At 44.4% G+C, this 12,500-nt stretch overlaps 1 protein-coding gene across 1 annotated transcript in view; it reads left to right on the plus strand.

Annotated features, from left to right (window-relative positions):
* The window catches only part of LOC127922851 (dystrophin-like), a gene marked incomplete at both ends in the record, with an annotated part of 61,419 nt that overhangs the window by 6,842 nt on the left and 42,077 nt on the right, over nt 1–12,500 (plus strand). The gene's annotated exons all lie outside the window — the stretch shown is intronic.

Here is a 12,500-nt window from a genome sequence, read left to right on the forward strand (position 1 = left end):
CCCTCATCACCCCTCTCTCTCCCCATCACCCCTCATCACCCCTCTCTCTCCCCATCACCCCTCATCTCCCCATCACCCCTCATCACCCCTCTCTCTCCCCATCACCCCTCATCACCCCTCTCTCTCCCCATCACCCTCATCTCCCCATCACCCCTCATCACCCCTCTCTCCCCATCACCCCTCATCACCCCTCTCTCTCCCCATCACCCTCATCTCCCATCCCCTCATCTCCCTCTCTCTCCCCATCACCCTCATCTCCCCTCTCTCCCCTCACCCCTCATCACCCCTCATCACCCCTCTCTCCCCTCACCCTCATCTCCCCCTCTCTCCCCATCACCCCTCATCTCCCTCTCTCTCCCCTCACCCCTCATCTCCCTCTCTCTCCCCATCACCCCTCATCACCCCTCTCTCCCCATCACCCCTCATCTCCCCTCTCTCTCCCCCTCACCCCTCATCTCCCCTCATCTCCCTCTCTCTCTCCCCATCACCCCTCATCACCCCTCTCTCTCCTCATCACCCCTCATCTCCCCCTCATCCCCTCACCCCTCATCTCCCCTCTCTCCCCATCACCCCTCATCACCCCTCATCTCCCCATCACCCCTCATCACCCTCATCTCCCCATCACCCCTCATCTCCCCTCTCTCTCCCCATCACCCCTCATCTCCCTCTCTCTCCCCATCACCCCTCATCTCCTCTCTCCTCCCCATCACCCCTCATCACCCTCATCTCCCCATCACTCCCTCATCTCCCCTCTCTCCCATCACCCCTCATCCCCTCTCTCTCCCCATCACCCCTCTCTCCCCTCACCCCTCATCTCCCTCTCTCCCCCTCACCCCTCATCTCCCCTCTCTCCCCTCTCCCTCATCACTCTCCTCCCCCTCACCCTCATCTCTCTCTCCCCCTCACCCCTCATCTCCCCCTCTCTCCCCATCACCCCTCATCACCCCTCTCTCCTCATCACCCCTCATCTCCCCTTCTCTCCCCTCTCCCCTCATCTCCCCCTCTCTCCCCCTCACTCCAGCAACACTCAGTCATAATGACTTAATGAATCCACAGGAACATTTACATAGAATTAATGATGCGCTTAATGAGGAAATCTCCATTGGATTTGAATATTTGACGTCTTAAACATACAGACAGTCGGTGTGTGAAGAGCGAAGAGGCCCAGTCAATTAGACAGTCAGAGACATTAGTGGGGTGTCTCAGCGTTGGGCTTCGTCATGGAATGAATTAGTGTGGAAATGCAATGCAGTGACCTACTCCCAAATGAGGAACGCTCGGTCTGTACCCAGAAGGCCGAGCAGCGAGCGCTGGGTTAGGCTACACTGGAGACGAATCACTGACTAATGAACTTGCCTGGAAGTATGGGGATTGGTGAGGAGTCTCTGTGTGTGTGTATGTGTGTGTGTGTGTGTGTAAGGTGTGTGTGTGGGTATGGTGTGTGTGGGTATGGTGTGTGTGTGTGTGTGTAAGGTGTGTGTGTGTGTTGTTATTGTGTGTGTGTGTGTGTGTGTGTGTGTGGGTATGGTGTGTGTGTGTATGTGTGTGTATGTGTGTGTGTATAAGGTGTGTGTGTGGGTATGGTGTGGGTATGGTGTGTGTGTGTGTGTGTATGGTGTGTGTGTGTGTAAGGTGTCTGTGTGTGGGTATTTTGTGTGTGGGTATGGTGTGTGTGTGTATATGGTGTGTGTGTGTGTAAGGTGTGTGTGTGTGGGTATTGTGTGTGTGTGTGTGGGTATGGTGTGTGTGTGGGTATGGTGTGTGTGTGTGTGTGTATGGTGTGTGTGTGTAGGTATGGTGTGTGTGTGTGTGGGTATGTGTGTGTGTGTGTGGGTATGGTGTGTGTGTGTGTGTGTGTGTGTGTGTGTGTGTGTGTGTGTGTGTGTGTGTGTGTGTGTGTGTGTGTGTGTGTGTGTGTGTGTGTGTGTGTGTGTGTGTGTGTGTGTGGGTATGGTGTGTGTGGGTATGGTGTGGGTATGGTGTGTGTGGGTGTGTGGGTATGGCGTGTGTGTGTGGGTATGGTGTGTGTGTGTGTGGGTATGGTGTGTGTGTGTGGGTATGGTGTGTGTGTGTGGGTATGGCGTGTGTGTGTGGGTATGGCGTGTGTGTGTGGGTATGGTGTGTGTGTGTGTGGGTATGGGTGTGTGTGTGTGGGTATGGTGTGTGTATGTGTGTGGGTATGGCGTGTGTGTGTGGGTATGGTGTGTGTGTGTGTGGGTATGGTGTGTGTGTGTGGGTATGGTGTGTGTGTGTGTATGGTGTGTGTATGTGTGTGGGTATGGTGTGTGTGGGTGTGGTGTGTGGGTATGGTGTGTGTGTGTGTGTGTGTGTGTAGGTATGGTGTGTGTGGGTGTGGTAAGTGTGGGTACCCACTGGGTTGTCACATTCGTCATAACGAGGAGACCGAGGCACAGCGTGATATGAACACATTCTTTATATACACAAAGAACACTAAACTAACGTGCCGCTATAAGAGACGAGTGCTGAAAGGCAACTACACATAGACAATAACCCACCAAACCAACATGGAAAATGTCAACCTAAATAGGATCCCCAATCAGAGACAACGATAAACAGCTGTCTCTGATTGGGAACCGATTCAGGCCACCATAGACCTACATATACCTAGACATACCAAAACCCCATAGATATACAAAACAAAACAGACAAGACAAAAACACACATACCACCCTCATCACACCCTTACCTAACTAAGATAACTAAGGTAACTAAGATAACTAAGGTAACTAAGATAACTAAGGTAACTAAGGTAACTAAGGTAACTAAGGTAACTAAGATAACTAAGGTAACTAAGGTAACTAAGATAACTAAGGTAACTAAGGTAACTAAGATAACTAAGGTAACTAAGATAACTAAGGTAACTAAGGTAACTAAGGTAACTAAGGTAACTAAGGTAACTAAGATCAGGGTGTGCATGTCCCTTTGCTGGGAATTCACTTAATTTCCACATGACTATGGGACTCTGACGCAGACAATGTTAAAAAAAAATCCACTGTGTGTGTGTGTGTGTGTGTGTGTGTGTGTGTGTGTGTGTGTGTGTGTGTGTGTGTGTGTGTGTGTGTGTGTGTGTGTGTGTGTGTGTGTGTGTGTGTGTGTGTGAGAGAGAGAGAGAATTGGGGTGTGTGTGTCACAAATCATTTTAGTTCCCTCCTGGCCTAAATCTGCCAGTCAGTTGAATGGGGTTATTTTAAAGGCTGTGATTGGCCAGACTAATATTTATTGGGTGTGATTGGCTAAGATAATATTTTATTAGCTCCGATTGGCCAGGCTAAGTATTCCCGGGCCTGTAATTGGATGCAGTCCCTCCGATAGATGACTTCTGGAGGTTTGTTGGCCCTTATTCTCTGGTCGGATAATGTTTTTATAGTCAGACACTGGAGAAACGCATAGGGATCGTGTGTGTGTGTGTTTTAGAGAGAGAGAGAGGAAGGAAGAAAGAAAGGAAGGAAGGAAGGAAGGAAGGAAGGAAGGAAGGAAGGAAGGAAGGAAGGAAGGAAGGAAGGAAGGAAGGAAGGAAGGAAGGAAGGAAGGAAGGAAGGGTCTATCCATGTGTTTATACCCAGCAAACCAAAATTGTTTCTGTGATGGTTCCCAGAAACATTCGTTTGGTCGTGGCAAATGTTCTTACTATCCAGTCGTGGAGATGATTATGTATAAAACATTTAACCTGATGTTGAAAGAATGTTCCTAGAACACCTTTAATCTGTTCTTTACACATTCCCAGAATGGTTCATCAGGTTGTGGGAACAGTCCAGTTGAGAACATTGTGGGAACATCACAAAAGGTGTCCAGTCGTGCAGATCATTATACAATGTTTCCTTTAGGGTGCACAAAATATTCACCTGGTATTACAACAATGTTCCCAGAACACATTCTGTCTGTTCTTTAAAGGTTTCCAGAATGTTTCATTAGATTGTGGGTCATTGTGTGCACATAAGAGATATATATGTTCCCAAAACAAACAAAAAGAACTGTCCAGTTGTGCTGACACTCATAAAGTGTTTTTATCAGACTGAACAAAACATTCCTTTGATGTTGCACGGATGTTGACAGAACAGCCTTTCCCAGAACATGTCATTAGGTTGTGGGAACAGTGTGGGTACATTACAAGAGATGTGTTCCCAGAACATGTCATTAGGTTGTGGGAACAGTGTGGGTACATTATAAGAGATGTGTTCCCAGAACATGTCATTAGGTTGTGGGAACAGTGTGGGTACATTATAAGAGATGTGTTCCCAGAACATGTCATTAGGTTGTGGGAACAGTGTGGGTACATTATAAGAGATGTGTTCCCAAAACATGTCATTAGGTTGTGGGAACAGTGTGGGTACATTATAAGAGATGTGTTCCCAGAACATGTCATTAGGTTGTGGGAACAGTGTGGGTACATTATAAGAGATGTGTTCCCAGAACATGTCATTAGGTTGTGGGAACAGTGTGGGTACATTATAAGAGATGTGTTCCCAGAACATGTCATTAGGTTGTGGGAACAGTGTGGGTACATTATAAGAGATGTGTTCCCAGAACATGTCATTAGGTTGTGGGAACAGTGTGGGTACATTACAAGAGATGTGTTCCCAGATCATGTCATTAGGTTGTGGGAACAGTGTGGGTACATTATAAGAGATGTGTTCCCAGAACATGTCATTAGGTTGTGGGAACAGTGTGGGTACATTATAAGAGATGTGTTCCCAGAACATGTCATTAGGTTGTGGGAACAGTGTGGGTACATTATAAGAGATGTGTTCCCAGAACATGTCATTAGGTTGTGGGAACAGTGTGGGTACATTATAAGAGATGTGTTCCCAGAACATGTCATTAGGTTGTGGGAACAGTGTGGGTACATTATAAGAGATGTGTTCCCAGAACATGTCATTAGGTTGTGGGAACAGTGTGGGTACATTATAAGAGATGTGTTCCCAAAACATGTCATTAGGTTGTGGGAACAGTGTGGGTACATTATAAGAGATGTGTTCCCAGAACATGTCATTAGGTTGTGGGAACAGTGTGGGTACATTATAAGAGATGTGTTCCCAGAACATGTCATTAGGTTGTGGGAACAGTGTGGGTACATTATAAGAGATGTGTTCCCAGAACATGTCATTAGGTTGTGGGAACAGTGTGGGTACATTATAAGAGATGTGTTCCCAGAACATGTCATTAGGTTGTGGGAACAGTGTGGGTACATTATAAGAGATGTGTTCCCAGAACATGTCATTAGGTTGTGGGAACAGTGTGGGTACATTATAAGAGATGTGTTCCCAGAACATGTCATTAGGTTGTGGGAACAGTGTGGGTACATTATAAGAGATGTGTTCCCAGAACATGTCATTAGGTTGTGGGAACAGTGTGGGTACATTACAAGAGATGTGTTCCCAGAACATGTCATTAGGTTGTGGGAACAGTGTGGGTACATTACAAGAGATGTGTTCCCAGAACATGTCATTAGGTTGTGGGAACAGTGTGGGTACATTATAAGAGATGTGTTCCCAAAACATGTCATTAGGTTGTGGGAACAGTGTGGGTACATTACAAGAGATGTGTTCCCAGAACATGTCATTAGGTTGTGGGAACAGTGTGGGTACATTATAAGAGATGTGTTCCCAGAACATGTCATTAGGTTGTGGGAACAGTGTGGGTACATTATAAGAGATGTGTTCCCAGAACATGTCATTAGGTTGTGGGAACAGTGTGGGTACATTATAAGAGATGTGTTCCCAGAACATGTCATTAGGTTGTGGGAACAGTGTGGGTACATTATAAGAGATGTGTTCCCAGAACATGTCATTAGGTTGTGGGAACAGTGTGGGTACATTACAAGAGATGTGTTCCCAGAACATGTCATTAGGTTGTGGGAACAGTGTGGGTACATTATAAGAGATGTGTTCCCAGAACATGTCATTAGGTTGTGGGAACAGTGTGGGTACATTACAAGAGATGTGTTCCCAGAACATGTCATTAGGTTGTGGGAACAGTGTGGGTACATTATAAGAGATGTGTTCCCAGAACATGTCATTAGGTTGTGGGAACAGTGTGGGTACATTATAAGAGATGTGTTCCCAGAACATGTCATTAGGTTGTGGGAACAGTGTGGGTACATTATAAGAGATGTGTTCCCAGAACATGTCATTAGGTTGTGGGAACAGTGTGGGTACATTACAAGAGATGTGTTCCCAGAACATGTCATTAGGTTGTGGGAACAGTGTGGGTACATTATAAGAGATGTGTTCCCAGAACATGTGATTAGGTTGTGGGAACAGTGTGGGTACATTACAAGAGATGTGTTCCCAGAACATGTCATTAGGTTGTGGGAACAGTGTGGGTACATTATAAGAGATGTGTTCCCAGAACATGTCATTAGGTTGTGGGAACAGTGTGGGTACATTATAAGAGATGTGTTCCCAGAACATGTCATTAGGTTGTGGGAACAGTGTGGGTACATTATAAGAGATGTGTTCCCAGAACATGTCATTAGGTTGTGGGAACAGTGTGGGTACATTATAAGAGATGTGTTCCCAGAACATGTCATTAGGTTGTGGGAACAGTGTGGGTACATTATAAGAGATGTGTTCCCAGAACATAAAATATGCTCAGTTGTGATGACATGGATACAATGTTTAAGTTAGGTCGCACAGGACAGTCCCTTAATGTTGTAAGGTTTAAATAAGTCTGTTTTTATGACGTTCACAGCATATTTGTTTCAGGTTTGACATAATATTCCATTGCTGTTCACACAATATACATTTTAGCTTGTCTTTAAGGTCCTCAGAACATTTCAAGAGCATTTAGAAAATTTTATATTTAAGTTTGGCCGAATGTTAATGCAGATTGGAGTACATCTGAACAGCATTTAACCACATAAACACAACCATATTTTGTACACTTCATATATGTTAACAATCTGCACATGTGAGTTTTGCACTTGCGAAGTTTGGTTCCCTAGACAACGTTTGGTTCCCTAGCCAACGTTTGGTTCCCTAGCCAACGTTTGGTTCCCTAGCCAACGTTTGGTTCCCTAGCCAACGTTTGGTTCCCTAGCCAACGTTTGGTTCCCTAGCCAACGTTTGGTTCCCTAGCCAACGTTTGGTTCCCTAGCCAACGTTTGGTTCCCTAGCCAACGTTTGGTTCCCTAGCCAACGTTTGGTTCCCTAGCCAACGTTTGGTTCCCTAGCCAACGTTTGGTTCCCTAGCCAACGTTTGGTTCCCTAGCCAACGTTTGGTTCCCTAGACAACGTTTGGTTCCCTAGCCAACGTTTGGTTCCCTAGCCAACGTTTGGTTCCCTAGACAACGTTTGGTTCCCTAGCCAACGTTTGGTTCCCTAGCCAAAGTTTGGTTCCCTAGACAACGTTTGGTTCCCTAGCCAACGTTTGGTTCCCTAGACAACGTTTGGTTCCCTAGCCAACGTTTGGTTCCCTAGCCAAAGTTTGGTTCCCTAGCCAAAGTTTGGTTCCCTAGCCAACGTTTGGTTCCTCGCCAACGTTTGGTTCCTCGCCAACGTTGGTTCCCTAGCCAACGTTTGGTTCCCTAGCCAAAGTTTGGTTCCCTAGCCAACGTTTGGTTCCCTAGCCAACGTTTGGTTCCCTAGCCAAAGTTTGGTTCCCTAGCCAACGTTTGGTTCCCTAGCCAACGTTTGGTTCCCTAGCCAACGTTTGGTTCCCTAGCCAACGTTTGGTTCCCTAGCCAAAGTTTGGTTCCCTAGCCAATGTTTGGTTCCCTAGCCAACGTTTGGTTCCCTAGCCAAAGTTTGGTTCCCTAGCCAAAGTTTGGTTCCCTAGCCAACGTTTGGTTCCCTAGCCAACGTTTGGTTCCCTAGCCAAAGTTTGGTTCCCTAGCCAACGTTTGGTTCCCTAGCCAACGTTTGGTTCCCTAGCCAAATTTTGGTTCCCTAGCCAAAGTTTGGTTCCCTAGCCAACGTTTGGTTCCCTAGCCAACGTTTGGTTCCCTAGCCAACGTTTGGTTCCCTAGCCAACGTTTGGTTCCCTAGCCAAATTTTGGTTCCCTAGCCAAAGTTTGGTTCCCTAGCCAAAGTTTGGTTCCCTAGCCAACGTTTGGTTCCCTAGCCAACGTTTGGTTCCCTAGCCAAAGTTTGGTTCCCTAGCCAAAGTTTGGTTCCCTAGCCAACGTTTGGTTCCCTAGCCAACGTTTGGTTCCCTAGCCAACGTATGAACCCTCTGTGCCACCAGAGGACAGCTGTGGCCTTGTGTTTTTTATTCAGTCACATACGGTCAATCAGGTGCTGTGTCCTTATTGACCGTATTGGACTGAAGAAACCCCACATGGTCACAGCTGTCCCCTGGTGGAGCGGAGGGTTAATTATCTGGCTGAAGTTCTTAAGATTGGAGGTTTAATTCCACATATTCTGTAACCATGTTTGATTAGATTTTTTTTTTTAAATTGAGGGTCATATACACTGTGTCATGACGTTGGCCTGTTGGGGGAGGTTTATGACCCCCATAAATACCTTTCCCCGTTTCTCTCTCTCTACTCTATAGAGTTGACTCGTGTAAAGCCTCGGTAACATAGAGAGTCTGGTAACATCGAAAGGTGGGAAACGGAACCATATTTCGGTAATCCAACCAGTTGAAAATATGCGTTGGTACTTAATGAATATGATGTCAGATCAGTTGTTGTCTGAGACATTACTACTAATGACAGGATGACATAAACTGTATCTTGGAAAGTTGACACATTCTAGTTATCAGATTGACATGGAATTGTTGTGCAATTTAAATGTTTAAATATGAAACTATTTGTGAAAAGATTAAATGTAATTTTAGTTTCATAAATGAGAGAACGGTTTGTCATAGAGAAACTCTGCTCACTCAGAGGCCCCGCCCAAGTGAACAGACACTGGTTGTAAACTATGAAACACGCCCTTCTTTCACAACTATATAAACCCGTTGACGAAAATTCAACTTTCTGTTCCGAGGATGTGAGGACGACGGTCCTACGTTAAACGGACTCAGATAATAACCTAACGAAATTAGCATCATGTTCAATGTGAAGGTGACGATCAACACGCCGAAAGGAGGCATTTCGACTATACCAGCCAGAATATAGCACGAGCTTAAAAGTATGACAACTTGGTATGTATGAACTTTGAACTCTTACTCACTCCAGAAGTGATACCTCCTAGCCGTTGAGTTAGCAGCGGGCTAGGAAAGGACGGACGACATATCCAGGTTACCACCAGAGACATTCTTCAGAGGACAAGAGGTCCCTGCTGGGCAAACCGGCCTTACATCTACGACCAACCTATTGAAGCGTAGCTCCGAGTAAATATTTATTGCATTTTCCTTTTTCCAAATGGGCGGTTATTTAGAATGCATAAGATTCTGTATTTACGATAGCACAGCTTCTCCCTTTGTTCCTCAGTCTTCCCGCTCTTTCATTCAAAACCCAACCCCTTTCTTTGTGTAACCAGCCGTCATATCTGTTCCGTCCGCTAGGGATGTTTTCCTTTATGACATCATTTGTAATCAATGTATGATCCATTCTGTAATTCGGTGTGATTATTTAGGTATTTAGTAAATCAATAATTAAACCAAATGTTATATTGCTGATTCAACTTGTTAGCCAGGGTTCATGAAGATAACCAATAATTTACAACTTTCAGATGAGACTGAATAAAGTGATGATTAAATATTGACTGCTACTGATGTAAAAGATTACTAGGTCTTTAAGAGTTTATTCGGAAGTTAACAGCTCTATAAACATTATTTCGTGGTGCCCCGACTTTCTAGTTAATTACATTTACCTGATTAGCCTAATCAGGTAATATTAATTACAGAGAAAGGATTTTATAGAATAGCATGTCATATCACTTCATCCGGCATAGCCAAAGACATGACAACTGAGTATACAAAACATGAAGAACTCCTGCTCTTTCCATGACGTAGACTGACAAGGTGAATCCAGGTGAAGGAACGTGTGGTTGAATCTGTGAATATGTATTGAAATTCACTGCTCTACTGACGGACCTTAATAATTGTATTTGTGGGTTTAAAAAAAAAATACATATATTGTATTTTTATTTAACCTTTATTTAACTAGGTAGGTCAGTTAAGAACAAATTCTTATGTATAGTGATGGCCTACCAAAAGGCGAAAGGCCTCCTGTGGGACGTGGGATTAAAAAATAATATATATATATATATATACAGGGTACATCACACATCATGACAAGAGAGACACCACAACACTACATAAAGAGAGACCTAAGATAACAACATAGCAAGGCAGCAACACACGACAACACAGCATGGTAGCAACACAACATGACAAAACATGGTAGCAACACCACATGGCAGCAGCACAAAAAATAAAACATGATACAATCATTATTGGGCACAGACAACAGCACAGAGGGCAAGAAGGTAGAGACAACAATACAGTACATTACACGTCATAAAGAGAATTCATGATTGAGTCTTTGAATGAAGAGACGGAGACAAAACTGTCCAGTTTGAGTGTTTGTTGCAGCTCGTTCCAGTCGCTAGCTGCAGTGAACTGAAAAGAGCAGCACCCAGGGAGATGAGGGAGGTCATGTGACTTGTTAAGCTCATTGTAACCCCTGAAATCATTTAGGCTTGCCATAACACAGGGGTTGAATACAGGGGTTGAATACTTATTGACATTTCAGCTTTTCATTTTTTATTCATTTGTAAAAATGTTAAATAACATTATTCCACTTTGATGTTATGGGGTATCGTGTGGAGGCCAGTGACAAAACATCTCAATTGAATCCATTTTAAATTCAGGCTGTAACACAATGTGGGAACAAGTCTGAAGACACTGTATCTCTTGTACCCAGACTGTTCCCACAACCTAATGAAAATGTTCTGGCAACGTTTAAAGAACTAAAAAAAAAGGCTGTTTTGTCAACATTATTGTAACATCAAAGGAATGTTTTGCTCACCATGATACAAACATTGTCTGAATGTCAGCACAACTGGATACTTTTTGCCTTGTGGAAAAATACATATTTTTGTGTTCCCACAATGTTCCCACAACCTAATGAAACATTCTGGGAACCTTTAAAGAGCAGACAAAATGTGTTCTGGGAATGTTCTAGTAACATCAGGTGAATGTTTTTTTGCAACCTAAATAAAACATTGTAGAATCATCCACACAGTTGTACAGTTTTTTGTGTTTTGGGAATATGTATTTTGTGATGTTCCCACAATGTTTCCACTAGACTGTTCACACAACCTCATGCAACATTCTGGGAACCTTTTAAAGAACAGGTGAAATGTGTTCTGGGAACATCAGGGGAGTGTTTTTTGCACCCTAAACCCTAAACCCTAAACATACAAACATGTGGTGGCTGTTACAGATTAAATGCACAGCATTTTAGTGAATGTTAGGAGAACATTCCAACGATTTTTCACCTAAAAAAACGATTTAGATTAAATAAAAAAATTCTCTGAATGTTTTTGGTATGTTATCCTACTGTTAGATACAACTCTAACTAGAACTTAAAGGGAATCTTAGCTAATGTTCTGGGAATGTTCCCGGTTGACTGGGTGTGTGTCTGAGTTGGATATACAGCTGATGGATCGGTGATAGTAAGATATGCATCAGTAAAAAGTTACCAGACATACCAGTGGAAGCTATTGATGCACTTCTTCACTCTTTTCCCCTAGAGCTTTTGAGAAAGAGAAAGAGAGAAGAGTTGGGAGTTGGAATAATACGTGTGTGTGTGTGTGTGTGTGTGTGTGTGTGTGTGTGTGTGTGTGTGTGTGTGTGTGTGTGTGTGTGTGTGTGTGTGTGTGTGTGTGTGTGTGTGTGTGTGTGTGTGTGTGTGTGTGTGTGTGTGTGTGGTGTCATGACGTTGGCCTCTTTGGGTATAGCAACCCCATCCCCTCTCCCTGCCTCCCCTTGCCTCCTTCAACTAGGCTGCTGTGGTCAGAGGTCGTAAATTCCTGAGAAGGCCCTGCCACATAGTATAGAGAGAGTAAGTTTTCATAGAGGACAAAGGAAATCCTTCCACCTCACAGAACTTGAGGTCTGAACAAATGTCATGTTCCGGAGAAGGTATAAAAGATCGGTGAAGAATCCAGCTACGAACTGGTCCGTTTGTAACGACTTGGGGCTCTTGGGAGACGGTGTGGCCACATTACCATAACGCTGTTTATATAATAGCCCCAGATGTGAGGTTTACATCTAATTGCTGTATAAGATGAATGAGTGAGTCTGAGACTGTTTACACAATTTTACAATGTGATTTTGGACTGTTTAAATGAAGGAAAACTCAAAAAAGGAATTGGATTTGAACTAAATCAGAGGACCGCCCCTGAGCCCAGTTAGGGTCAGACATCCTGGACCGCCCCTGAGCCCAGTTAGGGTCAGACATCCTGGACTGCCCCTGAGCCCAGTTAGGGTCAGACATCCTGGACCGCCCCTGAGCCCAGTTAGGGTCAGACATCCTGGACCGCCCCTGAGCCCAGTTAGGGTCAAACATCCAGGGACGGCCTTTT

This window comes from Oncorhynchus keta, unplaced genomic scaffold (assembly GCF_023373465.1).
Source record: "Oncorhynchus keta strain PuntledgeMale-10-30-2019 unplaced genomic scaffold, Oket_V2 Un_contig_27374_pilon_pilon, whole genome shotgun sequence".
Taxonomy (NCBI): domain Eukaryota; kingdom Metazoa; phylum Chordata; class Actinopteri; order Salmoniformes; family Salmonidae; genus Oncorhynchus; species Oncorhynchus keta.